The following is a 13685-nucleotide window of genomic DNA, read 5'->3' on the forward strand; positions in this document are numbered from 1 at the left end:
ACCGAATACCTGAGTTTTTTCATCGTCCGATTTAGTCCATGTTTGTGATTCAGTAAGAAGAGGGCCCCTATTAATTTAACCTAAAATTTGTTAATATAATGTTAAAACAGAATGATGTGATCACAGTAGATAACCTGAAGGGGAAAATACTGCAAAACATTGTTAAAAGAAATAAAGGTGTTTTTATGAAGAACTCTATAGGAAGTATCATCATCTTAACATCCGGAATTCAAATGAAAGCCTTATATCAAGAATAAAAAATGCAGTCAGTTTCCTTCCTTTTTTTTTTTAACCAGACCCTATTTTGTAAAGTATTTATTAACCTATAATATATAGGAATATGAAATATATAGATGGAAAACATACAGAAGCATGAAAAACATTTTTGAAGTTAACTATCTTCAGAATTGGAAACAAATGTGTATCCGGTAATTTCATATGGATCTCAGTTGGAACAGAAAACGATTATGAAAAAATTCTCGAGGACACAACAGCAATTTTTAAGAAGTATGATATATATTAAGAGGAAATACTGCTTCAACAACAGACAAGTACAATCTACGATTAAAGTTAAAAGTCTAACGAAAGAAGCATATAAATTGCAATGTAGCTGGTCATGTTTCCAGAATTGATACGGAATGGTCCAAAGGTGCTACGAAGTGGATACCAAGGGGACCCAAGAGATGAATAGGAAAACAATTACAAGATGATGAAATAGTGCTAAGAGTGGAAGTCAGTTGTATTATTGTGGCCAGGACCAAAGATCAATGGGGTAAAGTAATAAAGGACTTATTGCAAATTATCATTTATAGTCAAGTGTTCAAGCATAGCATTGACAATATTTTATTTAATTATATCTGGCAAATTATTATTTTTTTAAATTAATATAAAAATTTAATCAATGAAGTAGTGTTAATGTTTGTGAGTTTTTAATGTTTATAAAACAGACTCATACCTCCAAAGGGAGAGGCTTTTGGTTCTGGAATAAAAAAATATGAATAAAGTTGTTATTATAATTGACCACCTAATTCTTCTATTTAAGTTAAAGGATAAATATTTTAAAATTAAACTGTCCAATTACAAAAAATCTAGGACAATTAACCTCTTTTACAAAGAGGATCATTGGTTAGGATTAACTGCCTTTTAACGAGGTCTATTCTTTCGTCCTTAAACTTAGACGACTCTACCGAAGGTAGAACTAGTTTAGACCACCTCTTTCCGGCTTCTAAATCGAACAACGCAATGTTTACTAGCAGACAAATGGGGGATTTAAGGCTAATGTTTAAAATAATGGTTATGTGTTTATTATAAGTGGATTTCATGATAGTTCAGAGTACAATTTACGGTAGTGAAGTCACTGTCACGTTAAGGTCAGTTTAAGTTAGTAAGTGCTATGGCACTATATGTATGCTATATGGCATTTACCGTCACGTTAAGATTTACTGTCGTGGCAGTGCAGTAGCACTATGAGCTTTAGTGTGATAAACATTATTATCCTCGATATTGAAGCTACTGTCAGCTAAGGCCGGTTTATTGGCGGTAATTTTTTTTCTTTATTAAAACATTTTCATGAACCAAAAAATTACAATGGTGCTCGCACTGGATGATAACCTATAAACGCGCAATAGTAAAATGTTGAAGACCCCTGATTTAAACTTTTCACTTCATTAATTTCTGTTACTGCAATGAGATCAAAAATAATTCAATTTTGAAAAATTCGTTAAATAAATATGTAAGATAAATTTTTAAAAAAATATCTAGCCCATAGAAAATGAAACAAAATTAATAATTTAGTAACTTTGTTTATCTCCAGTAATTGTACGAGTTAAAAGGTTAATTTTTTTAAGAAATAGTTGGTAACGTTTAATAATGTGTTGACATATAATATAATAATATGAATTAGCAACATTGCTAATTGATTATTGTCATCGATTAACCGTAAAAGTGAACAGTGTAGGTAGTTTGTTGCGTTGAGACTAGGGAGAGATACAGCCCAGAACTAGCCCCCAGTTTAATGGCTAAAAGGGCTATAAAAGGCGAGGAAGGGCACTTAGGGAGCCAAAATCAGGGCAGTCATTCTTCAGGACGGTTAGCTCACATTGTTTACTTTAATGTTTCCTTAGAGTTCCTATAGGGCGGTACACGTAGGGTCAATAGTTCACTTGTTTGTCTAGAAGGGCAACGTTTATGGGGTAATGCATTCTAGGTCCGAAATTTATTCTCAATTTATGGTGTTATTTTCAAATGGTGTAGCCATGAAGACATTAATGATACAGAATATGGGATGAAAGCAATTGACAACGCAATGGCTAATTGGATTTTTTTTTTTTTTACAAATTGTATAAAACAAAGTAAATGTGCTTAACAATTGCAGTGTTACCCATTTTAAAAATTCCAGAGACTAAAATTAACTTTTTTTCTAATTCCGAAATATAATGGTTATAATATATCCTTTGATACCAACCACTGAAATTAAAATCCCTCATTATATAACATAGCACTGGAAAATCATGTCACGTCCTCTCTAGCTCAGTCCGTAGAAAATTTTTTTTTTCTTGATAATCATCTTAATCTTCGACAGGGAAACTCATCACAATCAATGTTTGTAACAACACTGCTTCAACATGGATGCTTTATGTCATGTAGTTCTCAACTCTCTCTATTTGCCATTGCTTAAGTGCTATGTTATAAACTTGAATTTATTATTAGAGTATTTTTATTTAATTCTCACTCCCTATATAGTGTGGGTTCTATTTTTCTAGAGATGTGTTTAGTTGTGAATCTTCTCAAACTTGATAGAAAATTAAGTTGTGTATGTAAATAAATTGTATAGTTCTTCTACAATCCAGTATTATTTCCAGAAACCTCACTTTCTGGAAACTCACTCCCTAGATAATATCGAAAATCCTTCTTAGCTAGTGAGGAAGTGAGTACACTTGGAAGTGAGAACATCGCATGATAAGGAAAATCTCATGCATTAAACGCATTTCACACTTGTTAACAGCCAAGAGAACATTCACTTATGTAGCCATTACAGAATTATCTATCATCTGAAAGTGCAACAGCACGTGTTCCATTTTGGTTTTCTGTGATTCACTGTAGGTTTTCTCCAGTAATCTTTTGCTTATGGGAATAAATCATTCGGTACGAGTCATAAGAACAGAAAGGTCAGAACTTCGCTTTATATGTTTCGACCCAGCGAAACATTATTTCATATAAATTAAATTTGATTTTTAATTTCACACCTATATATGTGGCAAGAGAAATCATAATTGTGAAATATTTTGAATGCGAATTTAAATCAATAGTATATGTTTTAAGGTCCATCAAGTCCAAATATCCAGGACTCGAAAAATGATTATAGTTGTACGTTAATAGCCTAGCGTTTGTTGAAGCGTTGAAACGTTTTATAAAGCTAAAATTATCTATTATAAGAGTGTAAATGTGCCTAGAGATTATATTATTTTTATTATTATTTTATTTATTTTTTCATACACACAATAAACACATACATTTTATGTTCATTTTCTTTATCCTTCTGTTTGTATATATTTTAAGAGTTTTTTTTTATATTTATGTACTTATTTATTTATTTTAATTTCTTTTATCTTCATCCTTATTTTAGTAGGAATGTGATCATTAATCACTATTACCTATTGCCCACAATAGTGTGGCAGATTGTAATATCTATCAATTAAATAAAGTTTTTTTAAGTAAGAAAAATTATCTATTAATTTGCCTGTAATGTTAGAGCAAGCCTTTGTTTAGAATCCGCTACCGATTTTTGCTTTATTTTTCATTTATTTTATTATTTTTCTCCCAGCAAACCATTTATTCATTATATCAGCTGGATCTTATCCTAAATGAAATAGTCATACGTGGCTAAAATGCCGAATTTTCGAAAATAACTTCCTTTAAAATTTTGTTTAATTGAAATAATAACCATTGTTTGTAATAATATAAAATGTACTCGTTTTCACGTCAACTGTGAAAGAATTTTTGGGCAGCCTTATAAAGTGAGAAAATCCTGACGGTGGAGCGTGATAATGAATGAATCACCTCCTTGCAAAACCGTTGTTCCAGAAACATTAATTCTTTACCGAGTACTGAACCAATTCATGGTTTGTAGGGCTAAAAGTATTTTTTTTTTAAATAGTTTGAAAAATTAGAAATATTATTCCAGATTAAAAAAAAGTTTTCGAAAATAATTTTAGTAATTAGAGGTATTATATTCCCTTATAATATCAAAATTATAATGTCGAGAGTTACAAAAACGCTTTAATAAATTAAATTCATAAATAAATGTTTTCTCTTCCATGGTTGCTTTGCATATATTTTCACTTACTAATAATAATAATATGAGATTAATTTCTCATCAGCTTTGGGTAGTAAGTAGAAGTTGAGGCCACTTCCTCAGAATTTACATTGCTTTTTATTTAAAACAATGAGCGGTGTAGGGCCCAATCAACACCAATTCCATTCAAAGGCTGTGGCTAAGTCTAAATCCAAGCCGGGCTGATGGGCAACCATAAGGCGAGGGCCAGTTAGAAGCGGCTGATGCGTTAAAAGCTAATGAATTAAGACTCAAGACGGGGGTGGGGTGGGCGGACCAAAACCTTATAAACTGCCCCTGTTTCTCCTAATGGCCTCCTACTTCCCTTCCTCAACTACATTTTATTTTCACTGCTCCCGTCTCTAATTTATCGTGTCTAGTCCTCTATTTTATTTATCTTCTCCGTCCTTCCACACGCTTTCTTTTACGACCAATTGTCTTTATATGGGGTTACTACAAGAAAGGGACGATGTATTCGTTGAAGTATGTTACCAATTTTAGAATATATAAAAAACTCAAATCATTAACAGATTTTTTCATGAATCAGATTTAAAATATTTTTTTAAAATGACAAACCATTTAATATATAATGATTGGAGAAGTTTGTCAAGGGGGAGGAGAGGGATTGCGGTCAGCAAAGAACAACATGAATAAACAAAATCCTATTTATTTATTTTATGCCGACGTTTCGACCTGAGTTTTAAGTCTTCATCAAGGCTATACGGTTTTGTTTATTTGTGTTGTTCTTTGCTGACCGCACCCCCCCCCCAACAAACTTCTCCGATTATTATTCTATGGTCAACTATCTACACCTCATTTAATATATACGTTGTTTTGAGCAGATAAATAATAAAACAACATAATAAAAGAAATAATAAGACATAAACATAGTAGACTACATCACAGATATTTTATAAAGTAGCTATTTCGCATTCCAAAGAAAATCACCAACTAATTGTTATATTTGGAAAAAGGTCCTTCAGACTCATAATTTTTTTAGTCCCTTGCAGGTACATATAAATTTCATGATATAAATTTGTATAAATCGTACCGAATGCTAAACGAAAATTAAATGAAACGTGTACCACTAACTTTGTTATGTTGTTCTAGGTAGAAAGGGACATTCGCATAAAATACGTAAAATAATTCACAGTAAGAATTTTTTCATGTTTCAAGTAATTTCATGGCAACAATTAGCTCAGTATTCTTAAACGAAATAGTTTTAAACATCCTGCTCCTTTGACTTTTGTATCTTATCAGAAAAAAAAGCCGTTCATCCACTTTCCTAGGTTAACTGAACGAGAGCTTGTTGATTCTTGGTAGGTTGAGGTTTGATTTTTGGATTCTAACCATCTTGATATGTAAAGGCTCAAAATTTTCTTGTTCAATTACGAAAGTAAGTTATTTAACATAATAAGTTAAATGATGAGTATAAATATGTATATGAAACCAATTCTTGCCAACTCACATATATTAACTAACAATTACTACAGAAAAAATGACTAATATCAAATAAATATTCGTGCTTCACTAAAATATATATATATTTTTTTTTTTTTTTTTTGAGGTTATTGAAAATTAGTCAATATTCAAACAACAATACTGTGGCGATATTTCGTGATTTTAGTGTTCGCATAGTCATACCCTTATATGAAAAAAATATTTAAAAAAAAAAGTATTTTCTCAACTAAACAATAAACACTTAAATGTATCGAATACAAATTAAGATCAATAAATAGAAACATTTTACAATTGTTTTGTAACTGAGTTTTCTACATGACTAATAACTGTAATAATCACTAGAATTACCTCGTAAAAGTTCAAAGTGCACTGATATTATCACTAAGTACTTTGTGCTCAGGGTCACTGCACATGTTTGATAATTAGTTAAGAAACTTCATTTTCGAAAAACCTATTTTTTTCACTGTAGGACATGTTCATAAGAACTACAATATCTTGAAACGTTACTGCAATATAGTTTTTATATTATTAACTGAATCTCAAGACACTCGAAAGTACAGTAACCGTCAAGAAAAAGGTTACCTGTCTATATATGCACATAAATATGAATTCAGGCTTAAATAAAAATTACATGCATGAAAACACCATTGACGAATTTACCCATTTAATCAATCTTCCATTATTTTCCTCTAATCTTTCTTGAATTACAGGACATATCTAGGGCATCCATAGAACGGTGGGAAGACCACAGATGTGTACAGATTGTAAATTAATACGGAACATTATAGATTATGGTATTATAGATTAAGGATTCCCTACTAGTGCTAATAGTACTACTAGGGATTACTAGTACTAATCCCGGGCTGTATTAGATTAGCGCACGCGGCAGCGACCCCCCTGCATCTTACACGTGGGTCTACAACCCTCATTAAATATTTACCAGATTGTTACTTAACTTGGAGTAAAAAAAAAGGAAGAAAAAACTGTGAAAAAATTCCTCTAACTTCTCGTCTCTACTCCTTTACTAATGTAACCGCCTTTTTTCTCCCTCCTTTAATCCCTTCTACTCGTATATTTTCTAAAAAAATTAGTCTCTCTCTGTCATTTTACATTCCATTACTTAGATGTTGAACTAAAATGAAAAAAAAAAAATCTTAACACGGTCTCCCCTTATTTTTAAACCCTCTTTATACTAATAACATACTTTCCTTCTTTTCACGTCAAAGAAGTCTTCTTAATAGAGTTCTGTTTTTCTGAATATATATAAATTTTAAAAATTTCATTGGAGCTCGAATATTAGCGTAATGTATACGCTTTTAAGTAGCAATTAGTTTCATTTTTCAAGTATATATCCGAAATAATTTTTATTTCATTTTTTGAATTTGCAGAAGGTCTCAAAATTAGAGTTGTGATAAGGTAATTTTTCCGTAAGTAATTTTGTTCAGTAAGAGAATTTTTAAATCCTTTCCAGATCCAGAAATATGAGACAATGATTTTAAACTTTAATATGCAGTTTAAAAATTTAAATGGTCTACATATATGTAAAAGATCTATTAAACTATTTTCTGTTAATCTACATAGACTTCAAAAGTCCTAAGACTTGATTTCGTTGCTCTAAAGATTGTCCAATAATTTTGCATAAGAAACATTGACCATTAATATAAACCTCGCTATAACTCCGCTTAATGTAAATAAATATTTCGAAATTAAAATTAAGGAAAATTAAAATCAATTCCATCTAAAAGGGATACAGGAGAGAGGGGCAGCTAGTGCTTTTTCAGACTGCCTTCTCCTGATTTATATGAAGGGAAGAGATACAAAAGAAAATTAATTCATTATTCTCGTTTTGCTTTTACTTACGTATATATGGGATATATATGTATGTGTCTGTCTGTCAGCTCAAAAACGAAACCAAACTGAAATTACATATTGATCGGAAGTGCCACTTTATAAAATCAAATTTTTATTTTTTTTCTTATGAACGACTAAAACGATTTTGATTAAATTCGCAGTGTCAATGTAGAATTGGAAGTTCTTTAGTATCAGCTAGGCCTTATCTCCATTGAAATAGTCTGACAGTGCTTAAATAATAATTTTAAAAAAAATATTTCCCTAAAGTTTCTTTAATTTTAAAACTAATAAACAGTTCTCATTGTTAGCAATGTTAAAAAGTAGATAAATATAAAATAATCTTATGGATGAATAAAGGAGAAAAAAGGAAAATATCCAATTTGAACGGAAAAACCCGATCTTTCCCGATTGTATTATGGCTTCGTTATATTTTGTTAAATTGTTGTATTCTTGACTGGAACAAAATTATATTTGGTATACAAACCTCGGGAAACCCTAACTTGCGAATTTTCATAGCGATTGAAAAATAAAATTGTTTATAATTTTCGTCTTCAATCAAAATAAATTTCATCTTTAAATTTTTATTTCGAAAATCAAAAAAATAGCAATAACTTCAACAGGACCCGACCAATCTACAAAAAAAAATATGGCGCCCAAATTTTTTCATTCAAGTTAAAGTTCAGACAGGAAACCATTGAAGCCATTTTACGCTATTTTTACTCAACAAGACTCGTTAATTTCCGCAATATTGCCAGTACTTCGCGAATTCCGTTTTCCGCAAGAGTTACCTCGAGGCTAGGCAATTAATATTTGTCTTTTAAATATGAATGAGAGGGCTATGCTGATGAGGAGGCGGCTGTAAAGGGCCAGTATTATGCTAAGTAGCCCGACAACCAGAAATCAAATATCCACTTAATCAGAAGGGTCTCTAACTTTCCCGGCCCTAACGGTGTTAGCCACGAGATTACTTCTGTAGCCGCTCCCTCCACTCGCTAATAAACAGGGGATGGAGTTAGTGCTTGATTCCTAGGAGCTGCTTTGCAATCATCAGCTGCTTTGCCAAGGGCCATCGAGCAAAAAGTGGTTACTTATTCTTTAATAAACATTTTTATTCAACGTTTATAATAAATTTAATAAACATTTCAGATAACATAGATTTAAATTACCATTTCATACCATCATACTTATTGTCATTAGCCATCATCTTATACACCTTAGCCGAACTTTCTTATCTTGATTTGAAAACATATACTTATTTTCAGTGGATCGGTATAACGAGTAGGGTTATTACAAGGTTGTCGCGTATGCCCTTTCTTATGTTAATTATAAATTTCTACAATCATCGAGCGGAGTCCTTCTTTGCATGTAAGATATCAAAATTAATTTTATGAGATAGTTAAGGGTGCGATCATTGAGGAACACAAATAAGGAAAACATGTTTTATTAGTGGTGACGTTTCTGCCAGAATTTCGGGTATGTCAGAACTAGGTACAACTAAACAAGATAACACGCATGATGAATAAAAGGAAAAAATTGGATTTGATTTCAGCTGGGTCATAACAGTGGTACATAGTCTAACTTTTGAGGATGTCGTGTGATTTTTTTCCTCTATTTATTGATGTTTTGGAATTTTCGAGAATGCGTCTTTACTATCCTCTCAAAAGCTTCTGTTGGATCGTAACTCATTATGGTAAAATGGTTGATTCAATGTCATACAGTTGATAAAGTGGTGATCTGTTTTTCACTTATTTTGTAACGAACTCCATTCGCTGAAGTCTTGTATCGTCCTTAGAGACCGGACAATCTACCGTTGTAAAGTACAAATAATGAAATTTCAAAAACTGCTTAAACTAATTTGAGTTTATACTGGCATACTGGTAGGCTAGAAGAATTATAAATCTTTTTTTTTATATGAAGATTAGCCTTCTTTGAACTATCATCAGGTTTTAAACCTTATAAGAAGTATGACTATGTTGTAAATTATAAAATAATTTTGCCTTTTTTATTTTTTTTAAATTCTAAAAGTTTTTTTTAATTTTTCATGTTAAATTTAAATTTTTAAACATTTATATTCTTCTTAATTATCAATGAATATTTATTTTCATAGAACTAGTTCAGGTTTTTTTCAAGCGTAATAGTCTTAGAAAAATAATTAAAAATTAGTCATATCTGAATTTTTATAAGTGGACTAATTCGGTTCGTAAGTAGTTTATGTTAAAGATATGATTATTTTTCGATTATCCATCCCTAACATTATTTGGTGTAGCACCCTTATTAGGCTTAATATATTTCGCAGTTGAATATGCAAGAAAAAAATAAATAAAACAGTGCAATGTAAATGTTGGAATGACCTGCATATTTCCTATTTTTATTTTATATATATATTTTTTGTAATATTTTGATGAAGTGGTATTCGCTTGTAGCACCCAGTTTGGAAACCAGATCCGTGGTCCATATAATAGCCTACTTATAAAAAATCAGGTACGAATAATTTTTAAATATATTTCTTAAAATATTAAGTTGGAAAAAAATCTAACTAGTGTTGAAAGAAAATAAATATTCATTGACAATTAAGAAGAAAACAAATGTAAAATTTTACAATTTAAAAACGAAAAAAAAGACAAAATTATTTTGTCTTAATTTACAATATAGTCATACTTATGTTGGTTCTAAGAAGCCCTTTTCTCATTAATTGAAGGAAAATGGGATAATATTTTTTCTAGCCTACCAGTACGACAATATAAACAGTTTTTTTCCAAATTTCATCATTTGATCTTTACGGCCTTATATTGTCCGGTCTCTAATGATTTTAATGATCGACTAAACCATACCCCGATATACCTATCTATGATAGATAGACAGATGGACATTGAATCAACCATTTTACCAGATGAGCTGCGATCGAACAGAAGCCTCAAACACGGATCTAAAGATCTAATCTTGAATGAGATATTCTTTTTTTTTAATAGTGCCTATCCTGCCTTATGAAGGCTTCGACTGAGACATCGATACCAAGAGATTTGATTGGGGAAGCAAACAAGAGATATAGCGGGGTGACATGGGAGCAGACGATTGTGAAGCTACGCGGCGCGTGGCAACGAGGGTGGGCCCATTACTCCCACGGATATCACCCCCCGCCAGATGCTGTCGCCTTTGTGTCGGGCAATTAACAGATCGCGTCTTAATTACCGGTGGCTGCGTACAATCAAAGTGAGCCGGTAGGTTTTGTGTAGAAGGCAATGTCGTACGGGGGGTCGGCACGCGTAAGATGTAAAAAAAATGATGAATTTTATCGCCCTTTAAATACAAAAAATCCTTATTATTTCCTATAAAAGTCTTCTGAGTATAAAAGATGATTTTTAATATATAAATACTATCAGTTACTTCGCAGCCAATTAATTACATCGTACAATATATCTCTTAACTATTTATATTCAATGTGATTAATGAAATATGAAGTCCAAAAACACGGCCTTGGTTTTGCCTGGTAATTAAAGTCCAATTTTATCACATTTTTTATTTTGTGTGAAGAATTTTGGTAGGTTTTTTTTTCTTTATGGCTTGGAACTTTTTTCTCTCCATCCTTCAGCTCATTAAGTTTGTTGATAACCACACCTAACACGGATAAAAGATGAAATTTATAATAAACATAAATAAATAATTGACTTTCATTTATTTGTCACTTTGAATTTATTCAGTAGGTATTTTTTAATTTTCTTTTTATATAATTTTCAAAGACCTTCAAAGATCAAAAACCAACCCCAACTCTAACGAATGTAGGTACTTATTAAAAACAAAAATTCATGAGATTTCTAGATTTGTTTTGCAAGAGGATAGAAATTACTCGTATTAGAATATGTATGTAATTCTTTAATATTATTAATAACTTCTGACATGACTTGCTTGAGAAGAAGATGAAAGGGCGAGTCCATTAATAGAGGGAAGTGGGAAGAGGAACACACTATATATCGAGCCGGATCGGCCGCAGCACACAGGCAATTACATCATCATCCGTCCTCATGAATATGTAACCAGGGGGAGGGGGCCCAGGAAATCTTCCCCGCTCACACAATTATCATATTTTTGTACCATCAAAGAGGAAAGTACGTAAAAGTTTAAACATAAAAAACCCCCACTCTATCCCATCTCCTCCAATGAAATTCAATTTATTCGCTGAAGAAAAAAGGCGGCCCAAGTTGGCCGAGTGGCGGGAGGGGGAGAGATCTTGACTCAATAACAAGGCCAGAAACTTGATAGAATTTTTAAACAAAACTTTACTATATACATTTTTCATACTCCGGGTTGGGGGGTGTTGGTTTCTTGGTCAGGAGATGGAAGTTGGTTCATCAAGTATTCAGCGGCGGCTCGTGGTTTAATGCGGTTAGAGGAGGAAGATACACACTTAGGAGATCTTCTCTGCCAACACATCCACCTCCCAACACCTCAACTTATATATAAGCAAATTAGAAATAATTGACAAGTTTTGGCCCAAGATATCCCTAGCCTTGCCATTATCTTGATTAATTACTCTCATCTTGTATGTGTGACGTCACGCCTTCCCCTCTGCCCGCATTATAGATGAGTTTGGGATAATATCGTCTTGAGGTGTAACAAATGCCTTGTTTCCTCACCCATTGATCCGCCTGAGGAAATATTAACAACACCTAAGGTTCTAAGCAAGATGTCTATTGACGTCCAGTCTTCAGCAGTCTACAAACAAATGTCCATATGTTTTCTATATTTATTTTTGAGGGAGATAAACATGGGAGATAAATATTTCAATATATTCGACCCACGAAGGATTTCAACAGGGCTGTTGTGATGGGTGGAGATGTAACTGGGATTAACAGTTGAGAATGGCAGTCCCATTGTTATTTTTTTTATAAAAACATTATTGTCAATTTGTTTGGTTTATACAACAAAGTATAGCAACCAGTACATTTACGAAAAAAGTTCAACTAATAGAATATTCAAGGTCTTCAATTATTGCAAATATGGTCCCTCAAATATTTCCCAGTACTAAGATATTATTCATTTTCAGGATTTAACATTTTTGTAATCAGGTTCGTAAGATGGTATGAGATTCGGATCTTTTCTGCAGGACAAGGAACAGGATACGTAAGGAACAATAATATAGTATTAACTCATAGTTTAGCTAAGTTGTGGATTTGTTCCTTACTACTGAATTTTTTTTTAGAGAATAAAAATTAAATTGTTTTCGTTCAGAATTACGAGACATCACAGTTATCTCAACGTTTTATTTTTATAACATATTTTCATAAAAATTATAGACGTCCATAGCCATCTTTTGGCAACCAATGATATTGAAGCAGTGAAATAAGAATGACAACAGGGGACTTAACTATTTTCCACAAAAAAATGTCAAAATGCAACGAAATTTTATTCCATAAATATGAAATATTTATAAAATTCCAAAGGATTTATTAAATTAGGAATTAGACAAATTTTTGTTTTTTAGCAGCCTTTCCAAGATTTCAAGGCTTTTGTGAAATGGTTAAACCAAAACGAACGTATAACAAGTAAACTCATATGAAAACACATTACTATCCTTATTATATGATCCTAATTCCAATAATTAAATAATACAAATTTTTACGGACTGATTCTTAATATTAAGAGTATACTGTTTTATTTTGAGAAACATCTGAGGAATGTGTTTATATTTTAAAATTTAAACAAATTTAAGAGGCTAGATGGTAAGCATGAGTTCTTATGATTTCTAGTACTTGTCTGTAATACAGTATAAAATATTGTAACTAAATTTTTAAAAATAGTGAGTAGCAATCATTACTATGTAAATAAAATAATCTGCTGTATTGAGAGAAATGGAGTTGCCAGAATAAGTCTTTCCAATAATGTTCCCAAGAAATATTTTTTTGTAGAATTTATATGAGTCAACGAGATAAAAAAAGTATTGAGAAGTCTTAATGTGAAATCAAACTTTCTCCTTCACTTTTTATAATTAAGAGCTTTTATAATTAAGTGAATCCTAGATTAATTGGATTGTAATCATAACAAG

General features: G+C 31.6%; 1 protein-coding gene across 1 annotated transcript in view; it reads right to left on the minus strand.

The window, feature by feature from the left end:
* LOC106681010 (dorsal root ganglia homeobox protein) overlaps positions 1-13685 on the minus strand; it is a 118618-nt gene that overhangs the window by 17795 nt on the left and 87138 nt on the right. The gene's annotated exons all lie outside the window — the stretch shown is intronic.

The sequence above is a fragment of the Halyomorpha halys genome, unplaced genomic scaffold, assembly GCF_000696795.3.
Source record: "Halyomorpha halys isolate HHAL.00 unplaced genomic scaffold, Hhal_1.1 Scaffold303.1, whole genome shotgun sequence".
Classification (NCBI taxonomy): Eukaryota; Metazoa; Arthropoda; class Insecta; order Hemiptera; family Pentatomidae; genus Halyomorpha; species Halyomorpha halys.